This window comes from Pseudorca crassidens, chromosome 17 (assembly GCF_039906515.1).
Source record: "Pseudorca crassidens isolate mPseCra1 chromosome 17, mPseCra1.hap1, whole genome shotgun sequence".
In the NCBI taxonomy this organism is placed as follows: domain Eukaryota; kingdom Metazoa; phylum Chordata; class Mammalia; order Artiodactyla; family Delphinidae; genus Pseudorca; species Pseudorca crassidens.
The window spans coordinates 70,127,912-70,148,124 of record NC_090312.1 but is presented as its reverse complement, the minus strand read 5'-3'; positions in this window follow the sequence as shown (position 1 = coordinate 70,148,124).

Below are 20,213 nucleotides of genomic sequence, written 5' to 3'. Positions count from 1 at the left end.
GAAGATTTGCATTTTTAGATGCATTTTACTGTGAAATCAGCAATTTCTATATCCCTTAGTTCACAGTTATACAAACACACGAATTGTCTCCCTTCTGTAGCTTATGTATATATAAGGAAGAATGGAGTAGTGGGGACACTGTATGGAGATTGGGACAAGAGCTTTCAGTTTGGGTGGGGCCTTTGGGTTGACTACCTAAACATTTGATTTAATGTGTAGGGAGGACTGGTGGCCGCTGGGGATAGTGGTTAGGAGAATAGAGTATATAACAACCATCATGGTTAAATTATCCTTAATTATATTACCCATTGGGTCACTAAAGAGTCCTGAGCGTGAAGTCCAAGTTCCTATTCTAAGATCTTTACATGCATTAATTTTTCCATCTCTACCTGTTACTTCCCCGAGGAAGGATAATTTTCAGTTATCACCTTTTAGAAGAAATAAACTGTTTTCATTGCCAATGAAATTCAATCTGTTTCTATCCAAGAAGGAGAAATTCTCCTATTGAAGACCACCATAACTTTTACCAACAAAATAAATGGCACATATGATATTTCTTTGGCATTTATTGTCACAAATTCTTGAGTTGTGGTTTGGCTTTTAAATAAAAAGAGAGGAATTTATTGTCCAAGTGTGAACTAAATCCTAGCTCTTCTACTTACCAAATGTGTGACGTTTCGTAAATTACTTAATCTTACTCTGCCTCAATATCTTATTTGGGATAAGAAAATAATAGGGCTTCTGTATAGATTAAACAAGAAAATACAAGTAAGTCACTTCAAACAATGAAAACTAGTTAAGTGCTGGCTACAACTACTATTGTTGTTTGTTATTGCATACTTTAATTTCCAGGAATTTCTGGGGGTCCTTAGGACTGATCTCTGGGTTAGGAAGTAGAATTTTTGGACCAAGGAGTTTATTTCTAAGCCTCTTCATAGGTATTACTGAACTGCTTTTCTAAAAAGATTCTACTAATTTATGTTCCCTACGTACCTGTGCAAGTTTCCACTTCACCTGTACCAACACACCATTATATGTAATTTTGAATCTTTGCTAAGTAATGCTCAAACATGATACCACACTATGGCTTTAATTTTCATTTCCTTGATGATTAAATAGGTTGAATTTAAAATGAGTTTATTTATTTGTAAAAGGTCGTTGTTCTGTTTTTCTTTGCAGTCTGATTGTTTTGCTCATCTATTTTTATGAGGCCTTTGTTTAAGGATATTAGCCCTGTGTCATATTTGTTGTAAATATTTCTTCCTTTTAATTTTATATTTCATGTATATGGAAATTTTGTGCTTATATTGTGAAATCTGTTGATCTTTTTCGTTTGTGATTTCTTCCACTGAAAATCTACCATTCTTAAGATTTATGAAACCTGCTGGTTCAGACTAAGTCCTGATTAGAGTAGTATAGAGAATTGTTTGCTCATCAGTTTCAAGGACTTGGAGTCATTTATTTCTGTGAGCTTAGGAAGTCACTTACTCTTACTGTAATTAAAACTTATCATCAGTCATCATAGCAAACATTTCCTACTAAATATAAATTTATATTTATATAAACCAATTAGATACCCAGTTTATGTTGATACAGCACATTATAGTTTACAAAACACTTCTAACGTGCATTTTGTAATTTTATTTCACTCTTCATGACAACTTTATGAAATAGAATAAGATGGGTATTATTACATTATTATATTTCCATATCTCAGAAATGGTTGGCTTTTCTAAGGTTATGCAACTAATAAATGGCAGAGTTTGGACTTGAATAATCTACCGAGTAACTTTTTAAGGACTTAACTTCTTTGGATTTTAAAATTCCAAATTTTTACTGTTCCAGATACCTTGCTAGAGAAGAGGAAAGGAAACATTTGTTGAGCTAATATTTATATTTAAAATATTTACATTTGAGCCTCTACCTTGATTAAAGTAACCTTTAATTTGTTTTAATATTCCCTTTGGCAGGAACTATATAATTTCCTATTAGTAAAGACTTCTTTTCATTAATCTCATTTCCATGTTAGAAACTGTCATTTTTTTCTTTTAAATCATCTTTCGGTAAGGCTCTGCATTTTTACTTCTGTAGCAATTAGTGCTCATTTTTGCCAAATTAATCAGACTTCTTTTCCTTTCTTTCCAAAGATGAAGCTGATTTTTGGCTCTTATAAATGTTTAGTCACAGGATGCTTTACATAATCATTATCTCCTTTAATTTTCAAAATAGTATATAAGGTTGATATTATGATTAAGTTTTCCACTTTACTGGTAACGAACAAACTTAGACAGATTACCTAACTTGCCCAAGGCCTCACACCTAGGAAATATCCATGCTTGAAACCCAGGTATTTCCCTGCTGCATCCTACCACCTCCCTGGCAGGGATGACTGAAATTCTTTTCACCTGTTATGATCCTAGAAGCAGTTTTTCTTATGTGAATGAGCAGCTGTAAATGCACTTCTTGGTTCCCATCCCATAAACCTAATTCCATCTCAGGGTCATTCTGCACAGCTTGACTTACACATAAAAGTTAACTTTTAAGAGGTTTACTTTAGCTTGATAGCCATCTATTCACTGATCTAGAAAGCAGGTATCCTGAGTGCAATTTCCTTTCTATAACTGAATACATTGCCCCACTCTTCTGTGAGCTCATTCTTATAGAGTATCACATTTGCATTATTGTTCCAGACTAGATGAGGGCATACAGACCTACAGTTCTCAAACCCTCTTGGTCTTCAAATTTCCACAAACAACTGGGCCTGGACATTCCTGGGACCCGGATATTGAATTTTTTTCTCTTTTGGAGAAAAGTAAAAGAAAAGACAAATGGAAAGTACTTGGCAAAAACAGCCACAAATTGATCTTGGAGTGGGAGAAAAGATTTATAAAAAAGATGAAAAGGGCTGAATTCCCACAACACAGACAAAAGATGATTGAGTGGGGAAGTCTTTACTTACATGGTTGACATTAAAAAGGAATTCTGCTGAGGAAGTTTAGTTGTAGCAGCGTGTTTAATGTGAAACATACATATTTATATATATATATAAACTTGGAACGCTGTGTAGTCACTGGATTATTCATATTAATATTACTAGATAACCCCTATACAGTGTTCCTGTGTGCTAGACAGTTAACTTATTTAATCCTCAAAATCATCTTGTGAGTAAGGTATACTTTTATCTCTGCTTTATAGATGAGATTTAGAGAGGTTAATAACTTGCTTAAGGTCACAGAACTGGCAAGTTGTAGAACTGCTGAACAAACCCTTAGTAGCACTTACCATGCTCTGTAATTATTTATGTGCTTACTCTTCATCTCCTCCACTAGAATGTAAGCTCCGTGAGGGGAATCCAATGTTTATCTTTTCACTACTTCTCAAAGTGCAATCTAAATATAAGAAAAAAATCATATAATACTTAAGACATACAAACGATTTAAAGAATAATGCAATGGGTATCCGCAGACTCACCACCAGATTAAAAATATGGCATATCACCAAATTACAGTTGAAACTCTCTGCATAGTTCCCCCAAATGAGCTCACTTCCCCAAAGTAATCATGTATTTCTGTCTTTTTAAAAATTATATACTTATGTATTTCTAAGCAATATATAATATCATTTTGCATTAAAAATTTTGAACTTTTATAAAAACGTTCGTATGTATATATTGTTCTGCAACTCACTGTTATGTTTGTGAGATTCAACTAGGTTGATATATGACACTTTAGTTCATTCATTTTCATTGTTACATTGTATTCTATTATAATAACTATAACTCTGTTTATCATTTCTCTGCTGGTGGACATTTAGGTTGCTTCCATTTATTTTAATGTAGTCCAAATTCATATTAGCTTTTGAATAACCAACTCATAATGTTAATTTTTATATGTGCTGTCGCTAATCTATGATTTTCCTATCTTGTTTCAGTTTATTTTCTGAAAAATTTTAATGCAAGGCTTTGTATTTTGCCCCATTATATCTTACATTTAAATTTTTGAGGTAAATTTTTCACTTAAAAATCGATCTTGTTAGCTTCACATAATTTTTCGGCTTGTTAATTTTGGGGGGATTGTGGTTTGTAGTTATTTTAACTCTCCTTCCATCTGAATGTTATTCACAAATTTGATAAGAAATCCTTCTATATGTTCATTCAAGCCATTGATAAGAATTATGTTGAGTAGGATAGGAACTGTTACAAAATGAAGCAGAGTCTATAATTTACCATGCTATTGTCTGGATTTAGCACAGACAAAAGCAAAGCAAAACTGGTGAGTTTATTGTTTAGGACTCAGTTTGAGGAAGTAAAACATATGCTACTTTAAACTACCACAGATTCAAGAAAGATCCTGAGACAATATTGTGCTCTGGATTCTCTTCCAAGTATGATCGTTGAATTGGATTAATTGATCAGATGAATGAGTGAGAATACAGGGAAATGGAGTTAAACAAAGTCAGGCTGTTACTTTTCACCTAAGAGCTAATCCTAATACGATCACATCATTTTGTTTCTTCTTTTTTAACTGTTTCTGCGGTTTGAATTTAAGGCTCTTAACAGCTGTCAACCACGAGGAGGAGCTATGGTCTAATAAGGAAGACGCTTGCTTCTTCAGGTTGGGAGGGGCAGCTCAAAAGATGATTTTTCAGAAAAGAGGCCATAGCTTGGAAAATTATCTTTATCAAAAATGACGTTTATATAAGAAAATCTAAATGTGTAATCTAGTCTTTATTTTCAAAAGGAAAAGAAACAAGACAATTATATATGATTAAAATAAAGCCCCTTCCACTAAGAAATAAGTGTTTTCTTTTCTTTTTCAATTGGTTAGATATATGGGACAGATCAATTGGCTCATTCTTTGATTCTTCACCCAGAACCGTAGGCTTTAGAGTGGACAGGGATCTCAGCGTCACCTGGTTCAATTCTTTGCTTTCAGGCATTCAGGTACTAAGGTTTTAAGAAATATAGTATGGGCTCAATAATCGTTTATTGAATGAATGAATGGCCATTCATTAATGTAGGCCAGGTAGGTTAATTAAGTTGACCATGGGCAAACAAGTAGTAGTCAGCCAACGGGGATAAGGATTTAGGAAGAGGAGAGATATCACACCAAATCCCAGGTTTCTAATTCCTTGGATTATACTTCATATTCAAAATCATGCTATCCCTTCTGCATCCCCTGCTTAAGTATAGTCTAAATGTAAGTTAACAAACTATTTTTAGCCATGTTCAAAGATGCAGTAGCCTGCCTTGGGATATAGTGATCTTCCAGCCACTGTGCATAAACAAATGGAGGCTGGCACAATCTACTTGTTTTGGGAGCTTGTAGAGGAGATTCTTGCATTAGATGTAACTTTAGAATAGCTGACCTCAAAGATTCTTTTCACTTCTAATATTTTATTTTATTTTATTCTATTTTATCCATTAATTTAAAGAAAACATTTTATTATGGATAATTTAAACGTACAGAAAAGTAGAAAGAATTTTACAGTGAATACCCATGTACTTACCACGCAGATTCTACTATTAACATTTTGGTACAGTTGTCCTGTATCTATTCATTTCTTTATCCATCTTATTTTTTGGTACACTTCAAAGTAAATTGTCGACATCAGTATACTTCTCCTTCACCACTTCAGCATGTATAATTTATAAGTAGAGTTCAATATTTGTTTCATGTTTTTAGGTAAAATTTTCACCAAAAAAGGCAGAAATCTTAATTGAACATTTGCTGAATTTTGGTAAGTGAATACACCAGTGTAACCTAAACTCCCCTCAGATATAGAGCATTACTGTCACTCTAGAAGTTTCTGTCCTGTCCCTTCCCAGTGAATCCCTGTTCCTCACCAAGAGGTAACCACTGTTCCTTTCTTTTTAAGATTAGTTTTCCTGTGGTAGAACTTCATATAAATGGAAGTACACTATGTACTTCTTTGTGACTGGTGTCTTTTACTCAGCATACTATTTTGAGATTCATCAGTCTTGTTGCCTGTATCAGTAGTTTTTTTCCTTTTATTTCTGACCAGTATTCCATTGTATACATACACTACAGGTTTTTTTTTTAATGCATTCTCCTATTGATGGTTACTTGGTTTATTCCAGCCCTTAGTTATTACAAATAAAGTTGCTATAAACTTTTTTTGTACCAGTATTTTTTATTCAGGGAACAAGCACTTACTGAATACCTTGTATCAGTCATTCTGTTAAATGTATTCCCATCATTTTTTCATTTCATAGCCTCAGGACAACCTGTCAGATAGTTATGATTATCCCTACCTTACAAATGAGAACACTGACGTTCAGGGACTTTAAGTAATTGGTTCAAATTCATACATTCAGTGAACAAAACCAAACAACCCAGGAGTCAAAAGCAGTCACATCTTTCCTTGAAGCCCACGTGACCTCAAAGATATGGTGTTCCCTCTCTGATGTTAATTTGTCCAGGTCACATAGTTAGAAGTAGAGTGAAGTTTCTGACTCTAAGTTTGGCTGTTCTTTCTGCTACATCCTGCTGCTGCCGCTGTGTGGTTTTAGTTTGTCTCTTCATTATGTCCTCTGCAAAGGTAGGGAAAACAGCTGAAGGGTTTGCTCTTTATGAGACATTTTCAAATCCATGTGATTAAGCGACCTTGTATACTCCTTGCTGCTAGACTAAATACCGTGACAGCAAATCCTTTAACCTTCACCTTATAGATCATATTTTCAGCCTCTAATATTTTTGCTTATCCTTTTTTTTGTGATAAAATAAAACATATGACATAAAATTTACCAGCTTAACCATTTTAAGTGTACAGTTCAGTAATATTAAGTATATTCACATTGTTGTGAAAAAGATCTCCAGAACTTTTTCATCTTGCAAAACTGAAAGTCTATACCCATTAAATTCTAATTCCCCCTGCCCCCAAGCTCTTGGCCACCACCTTTCTACTTTCTGTTTCTATGAATTTGACTATACATTTGAAACCTCCTATAAGTGGAATCATACAGTATTTGCATTGTTATAACTGGCTTATTTCACTTACCATAATGCCCTTAAGGTTTATCCACGTTGTAGCATGTGTCAGGAGTTCCTCCCTTTTAAAGGCTGCTTATTATTTAATTTTTTCCCCTCCTGCTACTGTACATTAAAGAAAAAAAGCACAAACTGGTATATTCTGAAAGGCTATTTCCCGATATAGAGGTCCTGCAATATTCTCAAAGAGAAGAGTGTTGCTCTGAAGAATGAAATGTGGGTGAAAAAATATGACCTAATTCCATATTCATTAAATCCTATGACTTGAAGATACACTGGGCAGATAGTGAGAGAAATTTCATAGTCTAAAACCCATATTCTGTGTCCTGAAGGACTAAATTTTGCCTGCACAGCTCTACCTACAATATAAAGAAGTATGCTTCCAAGGAATGTCACTAAAAAAGGGAATTCTAGCCTCTGTTTTGAAGGCTAAATTTACAGCTTTGTGCTTGGAAGCTAGTGTTGCTTTCTCTTTTCTTTTTATATACCACATGGAAAATATATTCCCTGAGAGATTAGGGCTCTCCGGAGATTTTAGGACTTGGTCTTTAAATATATGCTCCGATGAACCAATGTACTGCATTTATGTCTACTTTTCCCAGGAATAGGAGTCATCATCCCTTTAATAACATTTTGTTAGTACTTGCTTAAACATGAAGACTATTTTATCTGTAGGATTTTAGTGTGACCACTTGGACAAAAACTGATATTCCTGCAAAATGTGTTTGTCATCTATTTTGTTTCTTTTCTATTTGTATTTTGAGATACCCTGTTCAGCTTCCTCTGGAGAATTTTATATCTGTCTAATCAACAGAGAAGACAGTCTATTTTTAATCATGAAAAAGAAACTACCACTGGCTAAATAATTGCCTGTGGGTGGGGGGTAAGGCACAGTCCCTAAATTTCAAGGGTCTCTGTCCCTAAGAAGAGAGCCACCAGCAGATGGCAATCCCCCTACATGGAATCTCCTTCCAGACAAATGGCAAGTACCTAAGTAATTTGATACTCCAGTGAAGTCACATGCCATTTCAGAGAAACCTGATAGCTTTGGCTGGGTTGGAACCCATTTAAAATTTTCTCTCAGCTATTATCTCATCTCTTCCTTCCTTCTGACAGTTCTCCAACTCAGCATTTTGTGTATACCATCCGAAAGGTCAAGCATGGCTACTAGGATGGGTGCTTTGAACGTGGTCCCTGGGTTTCATACTTGGAGCAGACATTTTTAATAGGCATCTTATGTTGAGTGCTCTCCACTGCGACCTTGATGGGGCTATTTGCTGTACTCACTTCTGTGATCTCCTGGGCTTGGCTAACCCATGTTTGGGGTTGCTAAGCATTGAAATACAGGAACTTAGGAGCAAACCCTGAGGCAGAGAATGTTGACGTTTTATTTAAATAAGAAATGTGGAGCTTCCCTGGCTCCCCACAAGAAAAGCTGTGCTTTTGAATTTGATTGGTTGGTTTAGCTCTTTCTATGCCCCTCCTTTCCTCTGTGGATTGGGTCTGCTGGTGGGCTTCTACAATAATTCCCCACTCTTTTGCTTACAAAAATCCACCTGCACCATACTGTAACCTTCCAGAAACTGGTTGAGATCTGGAAACTCTTAAGAAATTTGAGGCCTATGGCTGATACTTTACTTTATTTTTATGCATATTTTAAGATTTATTCTATTTGCAGGAAATTTTCTCTGATCTTATACCTTTTCATTGGTGTATATGTAAGAAGATGCTTTTGGCTGCAACAGAAAACCCATCTTAAACTGATTTAAATATTAAGGATATTTGTTATTTTCTATAATAGAAACTCCTGAGATAAAGCAGTCTGCAGGGTTGGTTAATTCAGTGGATAAGCAATGTTATTGGACACCGAGATTCTTCTGTATCTCCACTTCGTCATTCTTAGCTTTGGCTCCATCCTTAGGCTCCTTCTTACGAACATAACATGGTTTCTAGCAGTTCAGCATCATCCAGGAGAAAAAGACTCACTTTTTAAAAAATTTTTACTTTTGTTGGGGTATAGTTGTTTTACAATGTTGTGTTAATTTCTAATGTACAGTGAAGTGGAGTTCCCTGTGCTATACAGCAGGTTCTCATCAGTTTCCTATTTTATACATATTAGTGTATATATGTCAATCCCAATCTCCCAATTCATCCCACCCCTTCTTCCCCCTCTTGGTATCTATAGTTTGTTCTCTACATCTGTGTCTCTATTTCTGCCTTGCAAACCAATTCATCTGTACCATTTTTCTAGATTCCACATATATGTGTCAATATATGATATTTGTTTTTCTCTTTCTGAGTTACTTCACTCTGTATGACAGTCTCTAGGTCCAACCACATCTCTACAAAAATGACCCAATTTCGTTCCTTTTTATGGCTGAGTAATATTCCATTATATATATATGTGTACCACATCTTCTTTATCCATTCGTCTATCGATGGACATTTAGGTTGCTTCCATGACCTGGCTATTGTAAACAGTGCTGCAATGAACATTGGGGTGCAAGTGTCTTTTTGAATTATGGTTTTGTCTGTGTATATGCCCACTAGTGGGATTGCTGGATCATATGGTAATTCTAGTTTTAGTTTTTTCAGGAACCTCCATACTGTTCTCCATAGTGTCTGTATCATCTATGACAAAGGAGGCAAGGATATACAATGGAGAAAAGACAGCCTCTTCAATAAGTGGTGCTGGGAAAACTGTACAGCTACATGTGAAAGAATGAAATTAGAACACGCCCTAACACCATACACAAAAATAAACTCAAAATGGATTAAAGACCTAAGTGTAAGACCAGACACTATAAAACTCTTAGAGGAAAACATAGGAAGAACACTCTTTGACCTAAATCACAGCAAGATCTTTTTTGACCCACCTCCTAGAGAAATGGAAATAAAAACAAAAATAAACAAATGGGACCTAATGAAACTGAAAAAAGACTCACTTCTATACCCCAAACCCTGAGAGGCCTGTGCATCTTTGAACCAACTACTGGCAAGGGTATAGGAATCAGTATACTTGACTGGAATCATTTAGACTGGAAGGAAGGTTAAGGAGAAATTCCCAATGTTTACTGTAGTATCTATGGAACCCATTTATACCTCAAATCTGTTTTTAAGTTCATCTATAAGCTCTTTCAATCTCTGTGAAATTTGAGGAACAAAGTCTTAAAAGAACAGTCATTTCTAATGAAAGATTAATTAAAAGACTTTTATATGAGTAAAAAAATTTGAGTCTAAATTCACAGAGTTTTGGGCAGGTCAGTAACTGAAAAATGTGTATCATTATGTCTATCCTTTACAAAAATTACTCAAGGTATTATTTGATCTGTGAAAAGCAGGCTTTTACTTTAATAATCTTAAGATATAAAAGAACAACCTCAGATTTTTTAAAAAGGAAATGTTATCTAGGTATAATATTCTGTAAGCCTGGTAAAATCATATCATTCAGTCTTTATTTTCTGGGCCTTAGTTTCCAGCTGTGTAAGGAAGGACTGGGTGATTTTTCAACTTTTTATTTATTTATTTATTTATTTATTATTTGAGAAAAGTGGCATTGTTTTACATTAAGTTCTTTTTACATAAATTTACATCACTTTTTAAAATTCAAACAGAAAGTCACAATAATTATAATCATTCTCATCAGTTCACTCACTCAATTTTTCAACTTTTAATAAGGATATAATTAAAAATAAATATTTTTGCATATTGAAGCATTTACTTAAAAAAAAATGAAGTATAGTTGATTTGCAAATATTTCAATATATGTATATTCTTTTTCAGATTCTTTTCCATTATAGGTTATTAAGCATTTACTTTAATAAAGAAATACTTCATCAGATTTCCATGAACTTCCTGGTTAAAGTACAAATCACAATATGGTTTTATGCTCTATCATATTCAACATTATTTCATCATCTATTTGAGATTTTTAAGAAACAATTTATTTGGTAATAATTTCAAACTTAAAGAAAAATTGCAAGAAAAGCACAAAAAGTCTCCTGTATACTCTTCACCTAGGGACCCCATTCAAGTGTCACCAACTGTCCCCTTGATGTCCTTTATAGCATAAGGATCCAGGATCACTCCCTGTAACCAGTGGTCACCTCTCTCTAGATTCTTTCAGTCTGAAACAGTTCCTCAGTCTTCCTTTGAGTTTCATATCCTTGACTATTTTATGGTCACAGATCAGTCACTTTGTAGACTGTCCCTGAATTTCAGTTTTTCAAAAGTTTCCTCATGGTCAGATTGTGCAGTTTTTGGCAATAATATTACAGAAGTGATGATGTGTTTTATCACTGCATTCCAATTGGATGGCACAAGATGTTGATTTGCCCTCTTGCTGGTGGTGTAAACTCTGATCACTTGATTGTCATAGTATCTCCACTGTAAAGTTGTTTTGTTATCTTTGCAATTAAGTGTCTTATGTGAAAATACTTCAAAACTATATAAATACCAGGACCTGCTGTATAGCACAGGGAACTATACTCAATATTTTGTAATAACCTATAAGGGAAAAGAACCTGAAAAAAAATATATATATGTGTATATAACTGGATCACTCTGCTGTACAACTGAAACTAACACAACATTGTAAATCAACTATACTTCAATAAAAGATAAATAAAAAAGATACTATATAAATACCCATTCCTCACCTCACCTTCACTCACTAGTTTTAGCATGCACTGATGTATTATGCTTGATATAATTATTACTATGATGGTTTCTAAGTGATGTTTTTTCTAATCCTGTCATTTTTCTACATTTATTAGTCAGTGGTATACTATAAGCAGAGCTTCCTTTCTCCCATTTTTTATTCATTTATTTATGTCAGTGTAGACTCATTGATTCCTATTTTATTCGATGGTTTATAATCTGTTATTGTCATTATTATTTTTGGCCACACCACGTGGCTTGTGGGATCTTAGTTCCCCAACCAGGGATGGAACCCACACTCCCTGCAGTGGAAGCGTGGAGTCTTAACCACTAGACTGCCAGAGAGGTCCCTATAATTATTTTGATGTTCAAATTGCCCAGATTTGGCCTAAGGTGCCCCTTCAAGCTAACTTCCGTGTCTTTTTGAAATGTCTTTTTTGCTGTTTTAGCATTTCCTTATCTCTTGGTGCCAAACTACGTTTCAGGTCCATCTTGTACTTTCCTTGCCCAGCCCTGGATTCCGCCATTACTTCAAGAATCCCTAGTTCCTTTTTGTATACAGTAGAATTTAGAAACCAAGATCTGGGTGCTAGGTGTGCTCATTGCTATTGGGATACTGCTGATCCTAGGCCAGAACTAAAAAAAATATGCAGAAGTACACACATTCCTTTACATCTATATTTATGTATTCTGAAACTATATTTTCACACTGTTAACACCAATTCCAATCCAATACCATAGGATTCTTCTCAATCATTGAGAAAAATGGCTCCCATTGTCATGAATATATTTACTCATTTGCTCAGTCTTTTGTATGTAGCCAGCTACTGACCTTGTAAGACTATCCCTGCTTCTCTTCCCCAATACCATCTTCACATGGGCTGTCATTACCAGGTGTAACCAGACTGCCCCTGCCACCTGGTTCTAACACCATCTTCAAAGGGCACCTTTTCTGAGCTGCTCAGGCTGCCTTTCCTCCCCAGCTCTGATATCATCCTTCTACAGGCCACTATTACTGTCCTCATGGGGTCTGCCCCATGAGTTTTGGACTAAAGAAGGAGAGCAAAAAGGAAGGAAGAAGGAAAGAAGAATGGAGAGCTAAGAAATTAGCTTAAATAAATAAGGGTTAAATAAATAAATAACAGGGATTTGAACTATCATTAGAGTTAGGATCTATGACCATGGTTTGCTATTTATTCTTCACTAGTTTTTTAAAGTTTCATACTAAAATGTACTTTAACAGAAAATTAGCATAATCTCTTCTTCAAAAAGAAATATACAGATTTAAAATACTATTAAAAAAGCACAAGGAAAATGATTGCATATAACCTGAATTTGGCATATGGTGTCACAAATACAAGTCATACACACACCTAATACAACAGATTAATTCAGGCTTACACTATGAATATAGTGGAATTATAGTAAGTATAGTAAGTATAGCATGGGTTCTGGCTTAAATTGCCTGAGTTGCTTCATATATGACTTTGGTTAAGTTACTTAAACATTTTGTTCCTTAGTTTCCTCACCTGTAATATGTGAATCATAACAGTACTTATCTTTCAGAATGATTTTGAGGATTAAATGAGTTGATAAATGTAAAGTCCTTAGATTAGTATCTGATACTTAGTAAACAGTATCATAATCGGTGCTGCTATTATTTTATTATCATTATTTGTATTGCTATATCCCTTTTTTCCCACAAATATTTGTCATTTGAGTGTTTACTATCATATCTCTAACTTCTTTAAAAGTTGCCCTAACTAACCTTTTGTAGACTTTATTTACAATATCTCCCTTTTCCTATGAGCTGGTGATCAAAATTTTCTCCTACTTTTCCTTTCTGCATAGGCATCCTCTTGGCAGTTACTCAATCTAGCCTCCTCACCTCTATAACTCTGCTTTGTTTTCACCTTTTTTTTTCCTCCTGCTTGTGAATAAATGCCTTACCCAAGTTCTGAGGGCTTTGCAGAACTTTAGAAGATTAAATTGTTCTTTTGTTGTGGGTCCTGGACTTGGCTGTGTGACCTTGTGAAAGTTCCTCAACTATCCTGAGCTCCAGGTTTCTTCAACTATTAAATGAAACTACACAGTTTTGCCTCATTGGGCTACTGTATGGTTGGTTGGTTGGTTGACTGATTGATTTAAAAAATTAGATCCAATTGATATATAACATTATATTAGTTTCAGGTATAAAACATAACGGTTCAATATTTGTGTATATTGTGAAATGATCACTACAATAAATCTAGTTAACATCCACACCATACATTGTTACAAAGATTTTTCTTGTGATAAAAACTTTCAAGACTTATTCTCTTAGCAACATTCAAAGGTGCAATACAGTATTATTAACTGTAGTCACCATGCTGTACATTATATCTCCATGACTTATTTATTTTATAACTGAAAGTTTGTACCTTTTGACCCCCTTCACCTATTTCACCCACCCCCCATCCCCACCTCTGGCTATCTTTTCTCTATGTCCGTGAGCTCTGTTTCTGTTTGTTTGTTTGTTTTTAGATTCCATATAAGAGAGATCATATGGTATTTGTCTTCCTCTGTCTGACATTTCACTTAGCATAGTGCCCTCCAGTCCTAACCATGTTGTTGCAATAGCAATATTTCATTCTTTTTTATGGCTGAATAATATCCCATTGAAAATATATGCCACATTTTCTTTATCCATTCATCCATCAATGGACATTTAGGTTGGCTCCATATCTTGGATATTATAAATAATGCTGCAAATTAGTGTTTCATTTTCTTTGGATAAGTGGCCAGGAGTGGAATTGCTGGATTGTATGGTAGTTCTACTTTTAATTTTTTAAGAATCTCTATACTGTTTTCTACAGTTTATATTCCCACCAACAGTGCATAGGGTTCGATTTTCTCCCAACACTTGCTATTTCTTGACTTTTTGATAATAGCCATTCTAACAGGTGTGAAGTGATATCTCATTGTGGTTTTGATTTGCACTTCTCTGATGATTAGTGCTGTTGAATACTTCTCATGTTGGCCATCTGTATGTCTTCTTTGCAAAAATGTCTACTCAGATTCTCTGCCCATTTTTTAATTGGATTTTTCCTTTTGGTTATTGAGTTGTATGAGTTCTCTATGTACTTTGAATATTACCCCCTTATCAGATATATGATTTACACATATTTTCTCCCATTCAGTAGGTTGCATTTTTATTTGTTGATTGTTTCCTTTGCTGTGCATAAGCTTTTTAGTCTGATGTAGTCTCACTTATTAATTTTTGTTTTTTGTTGCCTTTGCTTCTGGTGTCAAATCCAAAAAATCATTGCTAAGTCTAATGTCAAGGAGCTTACTGCCTATGTTTTCTTCCAGGAGTTTTATGGCTTCACATCTTACATTCAAGTCTTTAATCCATTTTGAGTTACTTTTTGTGTATGGTGTAAGATAAGCGTCCAGTTTCATTCTTTGCGTGTGGCTGTCTAGTTTTCCCAATGCCATTTATTGAAGAGATATACATTCCTGGCTTTTTTTGACAAATTATTCTTTATTGATTAGAAATGAATGAAACATGCAGCAAAGTACAAAGTCATAAAAAGGGGAGGATGGATGTCAAATGTTTTTACATCTTTCATAATCTAGCACACGTCGTAAGGAGGAACCTCCATTTATTGATATGCCATTATTCTGTCCTCCAGATTATTAGGGTATCAGCTGGCTCTAGGATCTGATTCAAAACTTAAGCAAAAACTCAAACAAATCCATTAATCATTTAGAAACACCATACATTTCACAAATAGCCTTGGCACATATTACCTTGTGCTAAGTTAGTCCTTACCTCACGGACCAGAGGTATATCCCCATTATATATTCTTGGCTCCTTTGTCATAAATTAATTAACCATATGTACATGAGTTTGTTTCTGGGCTGAATATTCTGTTCTATTGATCTATGTGTGTTACTGTGTGGTTTAAATGGGACAATTTGATAAAGCACTTAGCACAGTGCTCAAAAAATGTTAGCTATGATTATGATTATGATACTAAATTGGAGGAGTTAATTCTGGTCTTCTCCACTTTGGCTTTCTTCTCTTTTCTTGGATGCCTTTCTTCCACATCTTAAATATTTGCTGTAATGCTGAAAAAAATGGATATGTGCAGCTTCAAACAGTTGTTGGTTAGTTGTATCTGAAAAAACCTGAAATTTTGGATGTTTTAGAGTGATATGATGAATTTAGGATTGTGGAATCCAAGATGAACAACTACTGAGAGGCAGTATACTGATTTTAAGGGCATAGACTCTGGAGCCAGGTGGCCTGGGTTTCAACCCTAGTTCTTCCACTCACTAGGTGTGTCATCTCGGGCAAGTTACTTAACCTCCCTGTGCATCAGCTGCTTCACCTGTAAAGCGGGGTTGATGATAAAATACTTATTTCATAAGACTGTTGAGAGAATTCGCCAAGTTAAAATATATGAAAGTACTTAGACTGGTGTCTAGCACTTAGTAAGCACTGTAAACACGTAAGCCATTCAACTACTGATGGATCTGTAATGGCCTTTCCAGGAGCATGGGTGGTTTCCTGGGACCAAAACCAAATCATTCTTATTTCCCATTGTTTAGATGTTGTTTTCCTTTGTATGTAGGAAGTTGAATTTTTGTAGTAATCATAGTACATATATATTACAATTACATACAGATTACAACTATGTTAGGTATATAATTTAGTTTTCTTACTTATCCATTCTACTGATACGATATGATGGATTGATTGTGGTGTGGGAGAGATATTTTCTCTTTAGCCTCTATCCACATGACCAAGTGAGAAGGGAGTGGAGGCAAAGCACATCAATGATGTGATTCACTGGAGGATGTCTGGGTGGCTAAGAAGCAGTGACAGATGCCTCTCCTTTCTTCCGTGAGACTCAGTTGCTTAAAGAGCCGTGGAGAAACGAGTCAGCCGAATGTTTTGGCTCAGTCCATCTTGTTTGTGGCGTAAAACCCCATAAAGTCTCTTAAGTGCCTGGTGCTTCTTTACCTTCCTAGCTGATTAGTGCACCTGAGGTTAAAGTTTTGTATTTTAGACTTGAAGTCACTAGCAAAAGAGATGTTATTTTGAAGGGGTATTGCAATATTTTGGTATAATACCTGTTTTTTGAAAAGTTTTTATTTTTTTCGGTTTATTTGTTTCAGATAAATTGGACAAGTACAGATTAGGCTTTGAATATGATTGTTCTTTAAAACATAGATTGTGATTAATATCTGTTCAGATTTTTCTTAAAGGCAGCCTATGATAAAAAGGACATTCATTCATTAAACAAATATCCATTAAGCTTCTAATAAATGCAGCCGACTGCTAACTGGTATTGTGAAACTGTTTTGTGTATGTTACAGGATAGAGCAAATAAGTTCAGTGTAAAAAGTAATAAAACTGTAAAATTAAATATGTTAAAAAAAACAAATAAATGTAGCCAGCTGTGCTGGGTGAAGAGAAAATATGTGTACACATACACATTGCCTCCCCCACTCACCAGATGAAAAGATATTTCTTCTCTTACAACTTCCGTCTGGTGGGGAGACAGATATTAATCTAAGAATCATGTAAGTAAAAGAATAACTGTAACTGATGTAAGAACATGGTCTTGAGAGTATGTGTATTAGGAGAAATCTATCTACTAAGAGAAGCCACAGAAGCCTTCCTGGAGGCAGTGGCACTTGAGCTGTGATCTGAAGGATGAGCAGGAGATAACACTGCAGGGGCATTGGGGAGTGAAGGAAGGTGAATATTCCAGTCAGGGGCATAGAGGATGCAAAGGCAGGTAGCAGGAGGGAGCATGGATTGTCTGAAGAGCATAAGGAAGGTCAGAGTTGCCCGAATTCAGAGGCAAGGAGGAGTGTGATTGGGTCTTGTGGGCCATGTTAAGTACTTGTGTTATCCCAAGTTTGTTGGAAAGGACCTCTCAGCTGTTGAGAGAAGCTTAAGCCAGGGATTATGGTACATGAAAAAAAGAAGAAATGTGAAAAAAAGCTAATAATTAGGGATCTCATTTTAATTCTCTCAGTATATAAAAATACAATTTAGTATAAGTAGGCTGTTCACAAGATAATTACAGAACTTACAAAAGATCAGTTAAAAGCATACTGTAGGTGGTAGAGGGTGGTAATGGGACACCACTTTGAAGTGGTATGTTGAGCACCTTCTCCCAACCCTGGCAGTGTGTCTCTGTGACTGTATATACATATGTCCTCATTTGAAGGCAGCGTCAAACTTGAAGTTTGTGGCTTTTCATGGATACGAGGCTGTGCGGCCTGCCTTTATTCAGGCATGGTCTGAACAAGGAACTATTGAAATGTTGCAAGCAGGGGAAAGTGATGTAGTCAGACCTGCGTACTGGAAAAACAACAACAACAACACTCAATGTAAACTGAGCAGATTTTAAAGGGGACAGTGAGAATTTGGAAAGGTCAGTTAGGAGACTACTGCAGGAGTCCTGACAGGAGATGCTAGAGGCAGGTACTAGGGTGATAGCTGTGGAGCTGGGGAAAAAAAAAAAAGGATTGTTTTAGTCTTTGTTTAGTTTGAAATGTATGGAACAACCATAATTTTGGACTTTATAGAATAATGTGCCCATATTGGTGCTAGAATTAGGTAACGAGTAAAAGTTAAGCAGAAATCTCTAAATTACACCAATACAGTGATTCTTTTTTTTCACATAATAATGTCTTTTCATGTTCATGGATCTAGATGTACTTTAAACTTTTCACTTTCCAAACAGCTATTTGCATCTATAAACAGTCACTTGGGTATGGAAATAACACAATTTGCCCATGTTAATACTTACACTTTGGCTTTGTTTTTAATGCAGAAATGCCAACCAACGTTTATTGAGCACCTACTATGTTTCAGGTAATAAAGGATTTTCGTTTATGATCTGTAAATTTGTATTTTTCCCCTACACTCTTATGACATTTTGATAATTAGGAAAAAAATTTAAACTAGTTCAACTTAGTTTTAAATAGCTTGGAGGTTAATAGTATGAAAATGTAAAAGGAAAAAGAAGTTGAGTTCTTTAGTTCTTGAATATTGTGTGGAAGATGCCCTGTTTTAAGAATCCTCTTAGCCTTTTCACCCCGCTTTCCCACTGTGTGCCCAGAATAATTGATTATCCATGAGTGATCCTACAAGCATTGCAGCAAAAAAGGGCAGAAAACAATGGACAAAGATAATGAAATTTCACATTTTGCCTTGCCTACCTTTTCTTTCCAACTAACCTAAGTTAATAAAACTTCACATAAAAGCCTTTGAAATTTCATCACGGGTTTTGTGAAAGAGGTGAAAGTTGACCTAGAAGCCTTGACCTATAACTTGGCGGCTACTGAAAGTCTAGCCTCATAATTCAGAGGTCCAGTGACAGCTTCGCCTATAAACTCCAGTCTTCATTTCACTGACATTTTCAGGTTTAGTCTCCTTGAAAATGCGGACAAAAGTGAAGCATATCATTCCTCTGCTTGGGATAGCAATGGTGATGTTTATGGAGCCATTTGCTGTCTCAGGGGTAATCTCCCGGATAATTTGGATTAACCTTATCGGGTCTCCAGATACCACATTACCCAGGGTGGATGATCTCCAGGATAACCTTTCCAGATCTTAAAGTTTTAACCCCAGCACCATGTTTGATCACAAAACTTTCAACAAAAATGCATTGAAAACTATGCAAGTAGACTTAATTATTTCAACCCTTCTGGTCTGAAGTGGCCTTCATCCAGTCAAGAAAACTTAGCTCTGTGAATAATTCTAATTGGAAAGTGGGACACCCTGATATCTTCTTCTGTAGTTTTTTTCCTAAGACAGTTGTTACGTATCAAAGTGTCTCGCTCCTCGTATTTGTTTAGGTTTTGAAACTGATTACCTGGAATAAAAGGAGGAGTGCTTTTGTTAGTCTATTTGCTGGTAGAAAGAGTTTGCTTAAAGGGGTGAAGAATTTTCCCCAAGGAAGAATTTGTCTTTTGGGCTGACAGCAGAAAGAATGTTTCATTTGTAGTGATCGAAAGTCCTTCTGTGTTTGTGTGTGTGTGTATCTGTTGTGTGTGTGTGTGTGTGTGTACGTGTGTGTGTTTGTAGGAAAGAGGGAAGTCAAATGCCCTCCCAATCTGGGATCAACCCTGAAATTCTGTCCCACTCAGGATGTCTACATCCTAATAAAGCTTGCTCTTTTTAGATCTAATTTTAATTAGATTAATAAATCTAATAATAAATTAATAATAATAAATTGTTAATAATAAATTACTTCTTAGTAGTATAAGGCTAGAGCTTACAGTTCAGTGTAAGGCTATGAATTTCACTGTCTCAAAACTAAAAAGTAGAAAAATGAAATAAATTAGCAGTTGTGATTGTAATGGGGTGAGAAGGTGAGCCCAGGTGGTTCACTGCAGTTTATGTGGAAAATCTTCATCCGATTTGAGTGAGTTTAAAGTGGTGGAGCAGCGTGGGGTGGTTGGTAAATCTAATGTCCTATCTGTAATGGTTGGGATACTTCATGGTGTCAATCAAAAAGGATAACAGAAGAAAAA